We start from the raw sequence: 16,904 nt of genomic DNA, 5'->3' as shown, positions 1-16,904 counted from the left end.
CGGTGGGTTAGTGCTCCCTTAAGATCCACAGTGAAAGGTTCCAGATGCATTCTGAGTGGTTCCCTGAAGGGCATCTTGCAGTAACCAGCTCAGAGAGGCAGCCTGGTTTGCCCTCTCTTTCCCTGGAGCCATTTCCCCTAACGAACTATCTGCACGGGTGCCCTTATCGCGGGCTCAGCTTACTGATGGGAACTGGAAGGGGCATTATGTAAAGCACTAAGCACGGTGCCAGGCACGCAATAAGCACTGAATACACAGCCCTACGGTGAATTTTCTGCATATCTGCTACCCACAGTGAAGACGGTGCACCTCTCTTTTCCCCACTGCTGCTTTCTTGGGCCAGTCTCCCTCGCCTTGGCTATGGTTACCACCCGGAGACAGAAAACAATGGAGTTGGAAGTACCAAATGCTGCAGGGCAAAGTTCCTTGGACATTAGATCCCTGAGTCCAGGTGTCCAGAGGATGGGGTTTAAAGTTCTTGAACAGAAAACCTGGGTGTCTACCAGGACACCAAGTCAGACGTTGTCCAAAAGACATACATAAGAGATCTTGGGGACTTTGGAAGTAATCCACATGGTTTCTACTTAAATTTATATCCCACCAGTGATTTATACAGTAAGCTTTAGCAGCAACAGATCCTTTATGCCAATGATCATTGTTGATGTAATAAAAGGAGATTATCAATCAGACTTTTCAGCTCCTTCCTGGTTAGTCAGGGAGCAATTGCCTCTTACACACTTCTGAATATGATGGAACTATTTTATATGCATATATACCTATATGTATATATACCTATGTGAGCCAGTGTTCTCCAAAGAAACAGAACCGACAGAATATATAGAGATAGATAGATTATAAATATATATGTAAATATTACAAGATTTATTACAGAAATTGGCTCACATGGCTGTGAGATTGGCAAGTCCAAATTCCATGGGGCAGGTCACAATTTGGGAACTCTGAAAAAGGTTTTCAATGAATGCCCCAGGAGGAGCTGGTTGGCTGAAGTACAGATGGAAATTCTTCCTTCTGATTGCTGAAGTCGTGAGTCCTCCCTTTGAGGGCTTCAGCTGATTGGATGAGACTCCTCTCAGGGCTGAAAGCAATCTCAGTTGATTGTACATGTGATCAGCCATCAAGGAAATCAACTGACCGGTGGTTTAAATCCACAAAATATCCTCCTAGCAAAAATCAGGCCAGTGCTTCTTGACCAAACACTGGACACCATAAGCTGGCCGAGTTGACACATGGACTTGGCCATCACAGTACTCTTGTTACAAGGTACAAGCTACTTTTCATTAGCTGTCTGAATTCGTAATATTAAAACCCAATTATAAAAGAGTAGAGCCCTCTCTCTAGTGTCAGAACCATCCCTGGAATCCTGACAATCAACACGATTGCCCCGGCCACTCAAGCTGGAACTCAAATGAGAGGTGATAGAAAAGGGGAATGCAGAGAAGATGAGAGGCTGGAGGATGCATGGCAATGGGGTGGAGAGAGGAGAAGGCAACGTCTTGGCTGGCTGGCTGCCAAAGGTCCCTGGCCCTCCAAAGCATATCCCTCAACTTGCAGGTGCCTTTTGTGACATTTCTCCTCCAAGACTGCCCTGGTGAGGGAAACCAGATGACCTTCTAATGTGTTGTACGGAAAACCAAAGGGTCAGACTGATGACCAGCAGTCTGGAGTCGTCCCCTAATGTACCCTTAATGATAATTGTTACACATAGTCCTACAGCACTGGTTTTACTTTAGAAACAAACTCTTTTAAGAATGTTTCTGCTCTCCTTAATCAAAAAAGTTACATTTAAATCTTTAACATTCAGAATCCTGGCTTTAACATTTGGAATGAATCAATATAATTTTGCTTTGAAAATAATTTAAAAATCTAAAAATTCCCAAAGCAGGACATAAACTCTTACTACATTTGGAATAAGACAATAAACCAGGGTTAGTATCACTGTGAAAAGGTGCCACATGGAAGTGGCTAAACCCTCAGAGCTTTGCAGGTGGGAGATTTCACTTTAAAATAAGTCAGATAGATTTGGAAACTGGTGGGATTTGGTAAATACAGAAATAGCCAGAGGCACTCAACATGTTGATGTCTATAAAAGTCCCAAACTGACTTATGGGGAGTCCTTAATCTACCAGAGAGCCCAGCAACCAGGAGGGCTGGTTCTTCCCAAGCAGCGCTAGAAGGCTTTGGGGACCTCAGAAACTGGAGAGACCCAAGAGCTCAGAAACAAGTCCTACAGGGCAGGCCAAGCCCTGAAAGTCCCTCTCTGACCCCTCTGTGGTTTATCCAGTTCACAAGGAAAGGGGGATGATGGCCCAAAGAGAATGCTTTCCAGACAGTGTCCATAAATGACCATATTTCCTTGTGTTCCCACTTTGGCTAACCCCTCCAAACCTTCCGAAAGAAAAGTTGCATCAAAGACTGATCTTTCAACTCATTGACAATTGATTATTTACCGGGCTGCAACCCATAGGAAGAAAGTGCAAAGGGCAGCGAAGAGCAAACCAGGATCCCTTGACTAGAGGTCTCCTAATCGGCAAAGAGTAATAATAGTCTCCTAAAATATTCCTGGGCATCCAAAATCAGCTGTTACACAATTAAAGCAAGGAATGTGATTCTCAGATTACTGAAAAGCTTCATGTTTCCTTCCCAGGGCTTCAGTCTTTCTCAGGGGATGGATTCTGTGAGAAAATTCCACTTGCCGTTAGCCACCATCCCCTTCTAAATTGGTACTCTACTATTGAGGAGCTCCAAGAGTCAAGAGTTACTTGGCCCCATTTCCCTAGTTGCTCACAGGAGGACAGAGCAGGTAGAGCAGCTAACCTCTCTACGTGCCCCTCTCTGGGCCTGGTCTTAGAGAAGGACTCAGAGGGAGAAGCAGCCTGCAGGGGCCAAACAGCTGGGTCACTCCCCTCCATGTGCTCTCTCTGCCCCTCACCTCTCACACATCCCTCCCCCACAAACACACACACACACACAGTTCAGACAAACACACACACATGGTTCATGCAGATACAGACACATACCCCACACGCAATCCCTGTTGCACTTTTGCTATCAGTCTCATCATTAATCCAACTTTCAAACCTACACAGATAAACCACTAGCATTTCAGGTGATTTTAGGTAGGACGCTGACAAACCATTCTTAAATTTTATGTGTGTGTGTGTGTTATTGAAAATCTATTTAGAAAATCTATAATTAACACATTGAAATCATGATTTCACTACATTATTGCTTTTGATAACTTTTTAAATGAGTGGATATACAAAAAAAATTAAAGAAATAGAATTAAAGGTGGTAGGTAGACATAGTAAAAATCACAAAGGTGATACGTGAAAAATCAAAGTCTGGGAAACACTAATAGATAAATGTATATTTTATAACTATATTGTTCTAGGAAAGTGGTTTGGGGACACAGTTTAGTCAACTGGATTTAGGAATTTAGTTTTCAAGTATGTTAGCCATTTTCTTAATCAGGAACATGGACTTGATTTACAGTATTTATATTTTTGACAATGTTGCTTTAACTTTTAGAGAGAGAAAATTAAAAGATATTTCTCTCATATTACACCTAATAACAGAAATTTTGTAAAACTATCATAATTCTAATAATATCTAATTAATTCTAATTATTCTGAGAAGTTGAAATGACATAAACATAAAAATGACTCCTCTTTCTGTTTGGTTAAGGGTTTCCAGGGCTTTGCATGGGCAGGGACTTTAACACATGTATCAGAAACCCTTTCAATGGCTCTATGTCCTACATGGAAAGAGAGCTCATTAATAATTACAAATAGGATTCTCCAATGCCCCTATAAAGTGCAGTTCCTAAAGTTGCTGTGCTTGTAGAGATTGCTAAGACCTAACAGATTGACCTCATTTCTAAATAATCATTAGCAATGGGAAAATGTAAGAGGATATGTCATAAAATCTGATTTGTGACATTTCCTTTATGGTTAGAAAATTACAAAGACTTTTTAAAATACACACCCACAACACTCCTAATTAGCCCATATGTCTTGTTGACCTTCTCACTGGGAAATATCATAGTTTGGGAAAATAACACATTCTTCTCCAGAGGAGGGATATGAACAACCAAAAGTGCTTGGTCAAAAGTGAGCAAGTTTGAAAAGGCAAATTGACCATGGACATCAGCTCAGACTTAAAGAGGATTACAAAGTTTGGGTACATCTTACTTTGCTTTTTTTTTTTTTTTTTTTAACATTTCTATCCCTGTTTATCTGACTTACACACATCTCTGTCACCTAGTCCTCAACTAAGACAGCTTGGATGATAGACCATTCCAAGACGTGATGATTCCCTGGAAAGTGTGCTTGAGGACATTGCAATCCCAGTGCTGTCAGGGTCCCATGGGGAGGCTCCGGGGCCATTAAGGAGGCTGGATCCCAGGAAGGCTGGATCCCCCGTCCTCTAAAACCACCAAGATGCCGAGTCAGTAGCATCTTGTTGAATACGATATAAATAAGGTGTTTATACACAGGCATAGGGTTATGTGGTGTATCCAGCCACCTCCCTTGTAGAAATCCTTTTTTTAAAAAACTGTAAACCATGCATTCTCAGTGGGAGCCATATCACCCTCAAGGGGGTGAAAATTGGTTCTTGGGGGAAGAGGTGAAAAAATGTTTCTCATTTTATGTATGGGGCACAGACATACATACAACACATGAAAAATATACACTGTAACTATGGTATTAAAATTTCTTGGAGGTGGGGATTGGGGGCAACTAGGAAAAAAAGTCTAAAAACTTCCTAGGGAGGGGGTATGATAATGAAAGGTTGAGGAATGCTGCTGTAATCTCACCTTCATATAGGAACAATGATTCAGACTGTGTTCTTTAGTTATTCCTAAATTACATTATGTTGTTTTAAAAATAATTGATCACAGGCTAATTGATGAAAGAATTACATATGTGGAAAGAGCTTTCCCCCTCCTCTAGCTATAAATACCCTCTTCTGGAGAGGACTAAAATCCTTAGAATCTAAATTATTTCTCTTCTTTCAGAGTCCTACTATTTTCTGACTAAATTCCATTCCTGGTATCACGTGGGAAGCATTATTGGGCAAAGGAAAAAGTGTAGAAGGCCATGCTAGATAGTTTTCTCAGAAGGGGAGACCTCTCCTCAGACACTGTTTCTGCAATGGGATTCTTAATAAGGGGAAAGAAAGTTTTGTTTTTGTTTTCTTTTAATAATTAAACCATATATAAGAAGGAGGAGAATGAAAACATGGTGACATTAATTTTAGCCTTGACAAATAAAAATAGGACACCAACTTGAGCATTCTTCCAGAATGGCCAGGAGGGTCCCCCTAAAGTTGATGCAACTGTAGGAAAGCTTGAAATGTGCCACATGCCACTATTATTATTCCAATCCCTCCTAAGACCTATAGTTCCAGGCAGGATTAAGCCAGAGCATGCATTCCACTTCTCTTGGCAAGCTCCAGTCCATGGTTGGAAACATCAGCCTAGAGCTGTAAAATGAATCTGGCTTGGTTAAAGGTGCCGTTACTACCTGTGCATCCTCGAGAGCAGGAGCCTGTCTGTGACGTCCCGGTGTCATCATGGACCGGAACATGCGCCAGAGAATTGAAGAGGACAGGAGGCACAGACTGCCCACGATCCAAACATCTTTTCTTCTAAATGACAAGTCCATGCTCTGGGAGCAGCTGTGTAAGCCCGCTTGGCTTCCAGGCTCCTTCCCTCCCCTGATCCAGAAGAGGTACTTTTCCAGGCACCGTCCTACAGTCTGTCCTGAGGAGGAGGCAGTACCAAATTGCAGAGGGTTCTTGCAGGGTCCTGCAACGGACGTTCCCAGTTACACGATCGACAAATAATCTGCCTCTTCAAAAGGAAAATAATGGCCGTGCGTGATAGATTTGAAACAGGTGCAGAGACCGAGGGACGCTTGAGATAATTTACAAGAACATGAATGCACTTGTCACCAGTACAAGGACAATTAGCACCACCGTAACTGGCCGGTTCAGAGGGCTGGGCCTCAGCCAGGAGCTTTCTCCTGCCCTGAGGAAGGAGAAAAGGGACGGGGGAGGGGACTGCAATTTAAAAAAATCACAAAACCTCCACCCTCAGCTATGGCAGTTTGAGGTCTGAGTTACAGTCATTATGAACACCACTGTTGGTACAATTTCATAGCAGTCAGTCAGGAAATGCCACCTCCTACTAAGGCAACAACTGCAACCGAAATAGGGAGATTCCTGCTTTACTGCCCTCCAACCCACTCGTTCCTACTACACCCTCATTACTAAATGTTCTGTTTGGTCTATGGGGTATTTGTACCAGGTGTTTAAAAATTCAGGGGGCTGTCAGGCACTACACTTTTGTAGGGTCATTCTTATTTTGCACACCCACAGCCTCACCTTACTCCCCTGGTTGGGGTATGGAAGAATCTAAATCTGGTTCTGAAAAATAGTCTCTGCGAAGGAGGACTTTTAAAAATAATCAAAGAGGCTTAAGATAAATTCAGAAATAATTCACTTATAAGAGGTCTTAAAAGAAGTAATCTGTAGTAGTGATAGACATTATTGGTGGTGAGGTACAAAAGCAATTGCTTTCCTATATACCAGCAAGGAGCAGCTGGAACTTGAAATTAAAAACACAATTTACACTAGCACCAGGAAAATGAAATACTTAGATATAAGTCTAACAAGAGACCTTCAAAATCTACAAGAAGAAAACTATTGTGCTGGTTTGGATGTATTACGTCTCCCAAACGCCATTATCTTTGATGCAGTCTTGTGTGGGCAGGAAACATATTGGTGTTGATTGGGTTGGAGACTTTTGATTGGATATTTCCGTGAAGATGTGATCACTCAACTGTGGGCGAGATCTTTCATTGGATAATTTCCATGGAGCTGTGGCCCCACCCATTCAGCATGGGCCTTGATTAGTTTACTAGAGCACTACATAAGCTCAGACAGAAGGAGTAAGTCAACCCAATTCCAGACACAAAAGTGAATGTAGACACAGCCCTTATACTTTTCACAAAAAATCCACTCAAGATGGATCCTAGACCTAAATGTAAAACACAAAACTATAAAATTTCTAGAAGATAAACAGGAGAAATTCTAGGTAACCTGGGGGATTGGCAATGACTTCTTATATACAATCCCAAAAGCATGATCCAGGAAAGAAAAAAATTGATGAGTTGAACTTCATTAAAATCTAAAACTTCGGCTCTGCCAAGGACAGTATTCAGAGGATGAAATAACATCACAGAATGAGAGAAAATAATTGCAAAACAGATACCTGACAAAGGACTTGTATCCAAAATAAACAAAGAACTCTTAAAACTCAATAATGAGAAAAAAAAGCAATTAAAAAGTGAGCAATAGATCTGAACAGACACCTCACCAAAGAAGATATACAGATGGAAGATAAGCATATGAAAAGATTGTCCACATCCTTTGTCATTAAGGAAATGCAGATTAAATGAGACACCACTACACACCCTCTAGAATGACTAAAATCCAAAACACTGAAAACACCAAATCCTGGCAGGGAAGTGGAGCAACCAGAACTCTCATTCATTACTGATGGAAATGAAAAGTAGTACAGCCACTTTGGAAGACAGTTGAGCAGTTTCTTACAAAGCTAAACACAGTATTACTATATGAACCAGCAATTGTCTCATAGGTATTTACCCAAAGGTGTTGTATACCGATGTCCATGTGAAAATCAGCACATGGATGTATACAGCAGCTTGATCCATAATTGCCAAAAAAGTGAAAGGAAACAAGATGCCTGTTTCAGTTTGCTAAAGCTGCTGAAATGCAATCTTCCAGAAATGGACTGGCTTTAACAGTGTGAATTTATCAGGTTACAATTTACAATTCTAAGGCCATGAAAAATGTCCAAATTAAGGCAACCATAAGAGAATATCTTCTCTGAGGAAAGGCTGCTGGCATCTGGGGTTCCTCCGTCACATGGGAAGGCACATGGTGACATTTGCTGGTCCTTCTCTCCTGGGTTTAGCTTCTGTTTTCAGTGGCTTTCTCTCTGGGCATCTGTGGGTCCTTTCTTAGCATCTCCAGGTGTTTCTCTTTCTCTGCCCTCTCTCTCTCTGTGTTTCTGCCTTTCATCCTCTCATAAAGGGCTCCAGTAAAGGATTAAGACTCACCTTGAATGGGTCACATCTCAATTGAAATAGCCTAACCAAAGGGTCCCACCCACAAAAGGTCTGCTGCCCCAAGAATGGACTAAAAGAACACAGCATTTTCTGAGGTACATAACAGCTCCAAACCAGTGCAATGCCCTTCCATATGTGAATGAATAATTAAACTGTGGCACATCCATACAATGGATATTATTCAGCAATAATAAGAAATGAGCCATTAAGTTGTGAAAAAATATGGAGAAACTTTAAATGCCTATGGCTATGTGAAAGAAGCCAGTCTGAAAAGGCCACGTACTGTATGACTCCAATTGTATGACTTGTGAAAAAGACAAAACCATAGAGACAGTAAAAAGACCAGTGGTTACCACAGGTTGAAGGTGGTGTGGGGGAGAAAGATAAATAGGTGGAGCACATGGGATTTTTAGAGCAGTGAGACTATTCTATATGATTCTGTAATGGTGGATACACAACATTATGCATTTTTCAAAGCCCATAGGACTTGTGTGCCGGTTTGAGTGTATTGTGTCCCCCAAATGCCATTATCTTTGTGGTTTTGTGTGGGGCAGGCGTTTTGGTGATGGTTGGATTTGCTTGGAATGTGCCCCACCCAGCTGTGGGCAATGATTCTGATGAGATGTTCTCATGGAGGCATGGCCCCACCCATTCGGGGTGGGCCTTGATCGGTGGAGCTACATAAATGAGCTGACTCGGGGGGAGGAAGAGAGTGCAGCTGGGAGTGATGTTTTGAAGAGGAGCAAGCTTGCTAGAGAGGAACGTCCTGGGAGAAAACCGTTTTGAGGCCGGAGCTTTGGAGCAGATGCCAGCTGCCTTCCTAGCTAACAGAGGTTTTCCGGAGGCCATTGGCCATCCTCTGGTGAGGGTACCCGATTGCTGATGTGTTACCTTGGACACTTTGTGGCCTTAAGACTGTAATTGTGTAGTGAAATAAACCCCCGTTTTATAAAAGCCTATTCATCTCTGGTGTTTTGCATTCTGCAGCATTAGCAAACTAGGACAACTTGAATAGTTATTTCTCCAAAGAGGATATACAAATGGCTAAGAAGTACATGAAAAGATGCTCAACATCACTAGCTATTAGGGAAATGCAAAGCAAAAGCACAAGGTATCATTTCATACACACAAAAAAATTATGAGTGTTGGAGAGGATGTGGAGAAATAGGAACACTCATTCACTGCTGGTGGAATGTAAAACGGTGCAGCCGCTGTGGGAGACAGTTTGGCAGTTCCTCAGGAAGCTAAGTTTAGAACTACCATATGAACCAGCAATCCTGCTACTAGTCACATACCCAGAAGAATTGAAAACAGGGACTTGAACAGATATTTGCACACTGATGTTCACAGCAGCATTATTCACAATTGTCAAAAGATGGAAGCAACTCACGTGTCCATCAGCCGATGAATGGAGAAACAAAATGTGGTATAAACAAACGATGGAATATTATTCAGCTGTAAGAATGAATGAAATCCTGATGCATGCAACAATATGGATGAACTTTTAGGACATTATATTGAGTGAAATAAGTCATACACAAAAGGACAACTACTGTATCATCTCACTTATATGAACTAATTATAGTAAACAAAATCATAGATTTAGAATCTAGAATATAGGTTGCTAGGGGATAGATTGGGGGTAAAGAATGGGGAGTTATGCCTAAAATGTATAGAATTTCTATTTGGGTTGATGGTAAAGGTTTGGAAATGGATGATGGTGATGGTAGCACATTATAGTAAGTGTAAGCAACAGCACTGAATTATATGTGTGAATGTGATTAAAGGGGAAACTGTTCTGGCTACTTGCTTTAATGAAAGACGAATGTGACAGATAATGTTCTAAGACTACCAGAGTTCCATTCTCCATTCAGCTTTGTCTGTCTCCCTCTTCCTTCCCCCTATATTATACAATACCTATTTTTATGATTTTTATGGCCCACAATTACTGTTCGCTGTGCTCACCTCCTTGTTTCTCAGTTTTTCCTACCTTCTTCTCACCCCTGAATAGCTACCCTTCATCTGCAAGGGATGGTCAAGTGTAGAAGCTTTAGGACACAAGAATGTGGGAGCTTGGTTGTTCTGTAAACCCAGAACTTCTTTAATAAAAATTAAAAAAAAAAAAAAAACCAGAGGACTGTACAACATGAAGAATAAACCCTACTGTAAACAATGGGCTTTAGTTATTAATAATGTATCAACATTGGTTCATCAATTGTAACACCTGTATCCCACTAATGCAAGATGTTAATGGGGAAATTGTGTGGGGGGTGGTGGGGATTATATGAGAACTCTCTGTGCTTTCTGTGCAATTTTTACAGAAAAATTTCTCTAAAACTGCTCTAAAATGTTTATTTTTTTAAAAAAAGATACTTATTCTCTATTAAAGAGGATTTTTAAATATAAGTCAAAGAGGCTTAGGGTAAATTCAGAAATAATCCACTTCTAAGAGGTCTTACAAGCCTTGCCATGTATTAGCAGCAGATTTTGACATATTTTTGTAGAACAGGCACCCACATTCTTATGTTCTAAAGCTTCTACACTTGAGATTGTCCCTTGCAGATGAAAGGTAGCAACTGAGGGGTGACAAGCAGGTGGGGGAGACTAAGAAACATGGAGGTGAGCGCAGTAAACAGTAATCACACACCATAAAAATAGGGATGTGTATGATATAGGGGGAAGGAAGGGGGAGACAGAGCTGAATGGAGACGAGAACTCTGGCAGTCTTAGAACATTATCTGTCACGTTTGCCTTTCATTAAAGCAAGTAGCCATGTGTTGTGTGTGAGGGAGGGTGATTTATTAAAGAGTAAATGAGATCTGAGGGAAACAAAACACTGGTGCTATTTATAAAGCAACTAAAGAACCAGCAAAAGGAAAAACTAATTATACTTATGAGAGCCATTTGTCATGTATAACTTAATGGCATATTCACAGTAGCAATCAAGCTCAGCACTCATATGTGTCAGATTAATTGCTTCTCCATTTTAGTTGATTTTAGCACCAAACTTCATATGTTTAGATTTAGTTTATTATGATCTGTGATTATCTGCTTAAAAGTTTTTAAATTCTACACTGGTTAGGTGATTTTGAACATCCTTTAGAATACAATAGAATGAGAAACGATGTTAGAAAACAGAATAAAAAGGAATATAGAAAAATTGAAAGGATGGACATTAAACAAAAGAAGAAAAGTGGAATATATGAATTGAATAAATTCAACAAAAAATAAAGTACAGGAAAAGAAAGAAGATGGTTAAAAATAAATTCCGTGAAAAAAAATAAATTTGGTGGAAGAAAAATAAATGAAATAGAAAAACTCAGAAAAGAAAAAGAATCTAAGATTTACCAAACTATTTTAACAAGTAAAAGTTGCTAAATTTATATATCTCCTCCTCCCTGACTTTTGGACTGGAGAGTAATTAAAATCTCTTCTACAAAGGAACTGTACTTCAAGCTTCCAAAACAAAGCTTAGATGTCATGGGAGTGTCTAAAATTCAGAGTAAATTCTTTTCAGTGTCCTGCAGTGAGTGTTTCTATAATTAGTAGTGCTAATCTTCCCACAAGAGAGAAAGATAAGAGAGAAAAGACAATAAGTGGAGATAATTATGACGAGCTCTTTTTTTTCCCAGTCCCTGGAGAGAAAAGAGTGGCATTGTAAAGATTTACTGCCCAAGCAGAAAATGGAGATGGGTTAATCTAGCTCTGTCTGCATACCTGAAGATATATGAGCTGCTGGCATGGATTCTCCAAGCCTCCCATGGCCAAGGTTGCTGACTCCCCTGTCACCCGCTGCCTGGGAAGGAAGGTCTCCCACACAGCAGCCTTGGCTACCCCAGCATGGTGAAGGGCTTTGTGGGTGTCCCCGCTCAACAGGGAAAGAGAGGGAGGAAAATTTGTCTCTGACACCTCTGAGCTTTTTGCCATTTACAAATAAGAAACTGAATGGGACATATGGTACTACTAGTTACCCAGCTAAACTGCACAGCTGGAGCCAACGGGCCCCAGCTCACAAAATGGAGCCTAGAACAATTGCTAATGATGTTTTTTTGGAGCTTATGTGACACTTAGAACCTTCTCAGTCTTCACTCAAAATATCCGAACAATACTTAACTCCCGAATCACCCGATTTCTAACATTCTGGAGCAGTTTGTTATCACAGAATCATTCTTCCTAAAAAGGTTGATGTTCCAACTTAGTACTAGCTCAGTCTGAAAGATACTGCCTACCAACAAAAAATTATATCACAGAACTTGAAGAAAAAAGGTACGTGAAAAATAATCAAATTCACATGAACTATTACAGTCAGTGGACCGTTTCATCTTCTGGGTCCTCTGGAAATTAATGAACGGGAACATCCCCTCAGTACACTTTGCTAGTCCTTTCATTTCCAGCAGAAATTGTGCCTGTAGAAATTTCTTCTCAGTCTATGCTGAGGATATGAACCCATCGGGAAAGGAGTCTCAAAAGAAACCCAAGTTCCAACGGGACTCATCTCCTCTCTCCAGCACAATTTCATCACTCCTTATTTACAGTCCACAAAAAAACTCCTCTGCCCTTTGTATACAGCTTCCGTATTCCATTGTGTTCCATCGTCAGAAATGCCCTTCCTACTTGAATGTTGGTTTTCAGAACAGGGGCTGAAAAGAAGGATGTTTTCCAAACTTGCCTAATAAGAATCACTTGCTCTGAGATGTGAGAATAACTAACAGTGACGAATGGTGTGTGAATGAGGTGGAAAGGGGAAGCTCAGAGTCATGTATGTCACCAGAAGGAAAGTTGGAGGTCAAAAGATGGGAATGTATAAAACTGAATCCTATGGTGGGCAATGTCCATGATCAACTGTACAAATACTATTAATCGCTTCCATGAACCAGAACAAATGTATGACAATACAATTAGAAGTTAATAATAGAGGGGCATATAGGGAAGAACTATATACCTATTACAAACTATATACTACAGTTAGTAGTATTTCAACATTTTTTCATAAACAGTAACAAATGTACTATACCAATACTACGAGTCAACAATTGAGGGGGGTTGGTTAGGGATAGAGGAGGATTAGAGTTTCCTTTTCTTTTTTTCTTTTTTCATCTTTCACTTTATTTCTTGTCTGGAGTAATGAAAAGTTTCTAAAAATTGAACAAAAATTAAGTGTGATGGATGCACAGCTGTATGAGGGTACCCAGGGGCAAGTGATTGTACACTTTGGATCTTTGGATAATTGTATGGTATCTGAACAATCTCAATAAAAATGAAAAAAAAAAAAGAATCACTTGCTCTGGTTATTAAAAATGTTTCCAACAATTGTAACAAATATACCACAGTAATGCAAAGTATTAATAATAGGGAGGGTATGTGGGAATGCTGTATTTTTTTACATGATTTTTCTATAAACCAACAACTTCTCTAATTAAAAAAATTTTTTTTAATATTTCCCAGCCCTTGACAAGAATCAGAATCAATAGAGGACAGGCCCGATCATCTGCCTGATTATCTGTGGCATAATTTCATCAATCAATACAGACCCTCATTTAACTAAAAGTCAAATTTAAGGTAGATCCACCTGACTAATCCCCAGGAGGGTGGCCTGTGAGAAGTAAGACCAGGGCTGGGAAGTAAGTTGGTGTGGGACCACTCAATTTTACAAATAGTTGTAAGTAAAATAAGGTGGCCAACTGCTTTCGGCATTGCCAGGAGAAGACCCCTTTCCCAGAGGGCTTTTCCAGAGGTAAAAACAATTGACCTGCAGTGGTTTTCCAAGAAAATAGAACACACCCTACAGGGTTGCCAAAAAGCAACACCTGGTGATAAAACTAGCTTCCATCCAGTAGACAGAGCTTATTAGAATGGACAAACATACCATGCTAATCAACGTATAACTGCCCTCCACTTTGAAAGACCACCACTATGTAAAACGGAAACTTAATGTCAGCCAATCAGAACATCTCCTCACTTCCACGTTCACCCTTTATAAGTCCCCTTCCACGCCCTTGGAGTCTACTTTCTGTCCCGGATGCTGCCCGATTCATGAATTGCTCAATAAAGCTGTGAGATCCTAAACTGCATGAAGAGCTTTTCTTTTATCAGTGTTAAGACTGATAAAACTTTTAAAACTTTAATTTAAAAAAATACCTTTGCAAATAACAAAAAGAAAGAAACAAGCAACATTTAAGGCAGAGAGTGAAAGGGGAGCCCAAGCAGGCCCACACTTTGCTTTTGGAGCCCATGGTACAAAGTAACATGCAATTTGCCCAGCTCAGGGCAGATAGTGGAGTCAGTCCCTTGCTCCCACTAGCAGTTTTCCCAAGACCCTGCAACATCTTGTACAGGAAGGACCCAGAGGCACCCGAAAAGAGTTTCCTGATGTCCCCAGATACAGTTTGTTCTGGCCCCGCTGAGCTCTAGGCTCAAGAATCTCTTTTCACCTCATTCCTCAAAAAGGCGCTTACTTTTGTGGCTCAGACAGAAACATAGTTCTAGTCAGGAAAGCAACCTGTAATAATGTCTGTTTTTATCCCTTTTCTACTTCTACATCCCTACTGAACCCAGCAAAGATGGCCCTAGGTGATGAGTAAGTTAGACGGAATTGGCCTCCTCTCTTTCTCTGCTTGGGCCAGTGCATCCCCTGGCGAGCCTTCTCACTGTCCCAGAGCGGGAGAGGTCTCCTGACGCTGCCTCTAAATGTGTTTTCAACCGGTCCCGCTCTTATCAAGTCTTTCACATTCTTTTCTTTGTTTCTTTCTCCGATGGCAATCTTGAATTGGGAATGTAACAGGGTTTTAGTAGAGCGGCTCTACAATTTGTCATGTAACCTGGATGTTTGGGGAGCGCAGAGGGGCACTCTGCATATTTATGCTGGGACAACAAGCACAAACTGAGATGTATGATGACTTTCAGTTTTAAATGCTAGGCTAGCTCAGCTTCATTTTTTTCTTTTAATGTGGCTATCCTTCAAACACTATTTTGATAGGAGTCACTAGATTTTTCTTTTTATTTAAATTGAGGTTGAAACTAATCCAAAGACGGAAGGTGCTTAAAACAGTGTTTGTCCCCAACAGGGTGATGGCCCAATTTCCGCTGGATTGTGTAAAAAATTATGAACCCAGCACTCAGAATGTAAACTGTAAGCACAATAATTAACTTCAAAGTTTGGTGATCTTCTATTGTAAATCTTATCTTCTGAGGATTTCCTGGCTTTTACAGTGGGTATATGAGCAACCACGCATTTTATTCCCCTACATCTGAAAGAAGAGAAAAGGCTAGGAATATTGTACCATTATAGCATGTCCAAAGCCTTGTAAAGGGTTAGCAAAAGCCCCGGATATCATTACAGATAATTACCTGGGCTGACCAGCTTTTGGTTTTATTATTTTATTGTTTTTTATTTAAATAAATAATATATTTATCAGTATACAATATTTAATATTTATTAAAATGAGTAATATATAAAGCATGCATAAAATATAGTAAATAGTATTTAATAAATGGTGTGTTTATTATTATATAATATATTAATTATATATAATAATATTAATTAATTACATATATTACATTTTTTCTATGTTATTGCAATTATATATTGATTATATAATATATAATACATTATTTTATTTTTTCTGTTTTATAGCTATTTATTGCTTGGCATTGTTATTATCATCTGTACTGTTTTTAAGTTGATGGTGATTTCAGAATCCAAATGGAAGCAGTAGGATGCAGGTGGGAGACCTGAGGCATCAGGACCAGGTCCATTCTGACACCTTCTTTTGTCTCACAGGCACAATTCAGTTATTTTTTTTTTTCCCGTAAACTTGTAGAAATTCACGAGATAGAAATGCTAACACACATAAATGAGTCCCTGCTTTTTGCTCTTGGGGTTCCTTTGTGCTCTTGATTGCATGGCCCTTCCCTTTCATCTCTCTTGCTACCCTTCCTACTTCTTGCTCTGAATTAGACCTTACACAGATCTTTACACTCCTTTAAACACATCTGCTCATTCAACAAGCATTTCTGCTACCTCGGATGTGCAGTGCCTGGGAAAGCAACTGGCAAGGCGCGGGTGAGTTACCTGAGGGCTCCCTGCAGAGGACCACTTCCGGCAAAGCCCACAGACATTCAGAACACGACGCGCGTGCTAGAATAAAGGCAAGGACCAAACGGGCTGGGGACCCACTGGGCAAGGAACTCCCCTTCCACGGACTGATGAATGGGGATAAGCTAAGGCAGGGGAGGGAACTGAACGAACACGCTTACTCTGGGGACAGGTACTTTACGCACATGATCACACAATTTTCATAACAACCCCATGAGGTGGCCGCTGCTCTCATCCCACTATTCAGATGAAGCCCCCAAGGCTGAGTTTGACACCTTGCCCAGGATCCAGCCGCTGGAATCAGGCTGGGGCACTCGTTCTGCACAAACAAGGACGCAGGGGGTTCCCACCAGTAAACAACAAGGGCTTCTCTGTTAGCCGCTCTGCTAACTACCCCTTGCAAGGCTCAAGGAAGTGAAAAAAATCAGAAACTACTTTGGCAGCAAAACTTCGGCCCTCACCTTACTTCTCTGAATTTCAAGGCCAAAGCCATCATTTTAAATGATGTTCCTTAAATTCGTGTCTCCAGGCGTTTGTTTTCATCAGTTCTAAGCCCCTAACCGCAGCGTGGAGCAGGACGCGGATAAGAATGTATCTCAAAGGCCTCCCAATGATGCACCGAAACTCAGTCA

At 40.6% G+C, this 16,904-nt stretch overlaps 1 protein-coding gene across 1 annotated transcript in view; it reads right to left on the bottom strand.

Annotated features, from left to right (window-relative positions):
• MYLK4 (myosin light chain kinase family member 4) overlaps positions 1-16,904 on the bottom strand; it is a 96,021-nt gene that overhangs the window by 78,728 nt on the left and 389 nt on the right. The window lies entirely within an intron of this gene.

Source organism: Choloepus didactylus, chromosome 7, assembly GCF_015220235.1.
Source record: "Choloepus didactylus isolate mChoDid1 chromosome 7, mChoDid1.pri, whole genome shotgun sequence".
NCBI lineage: Eukaryota > Metazoa > Chordata > Mammalia > Pilosa > Megalonychidae > Choloepus > Choloepus didactylus.
This window is presented reverse-complemented; position numbering and strand designations above follow the sequence as displayed.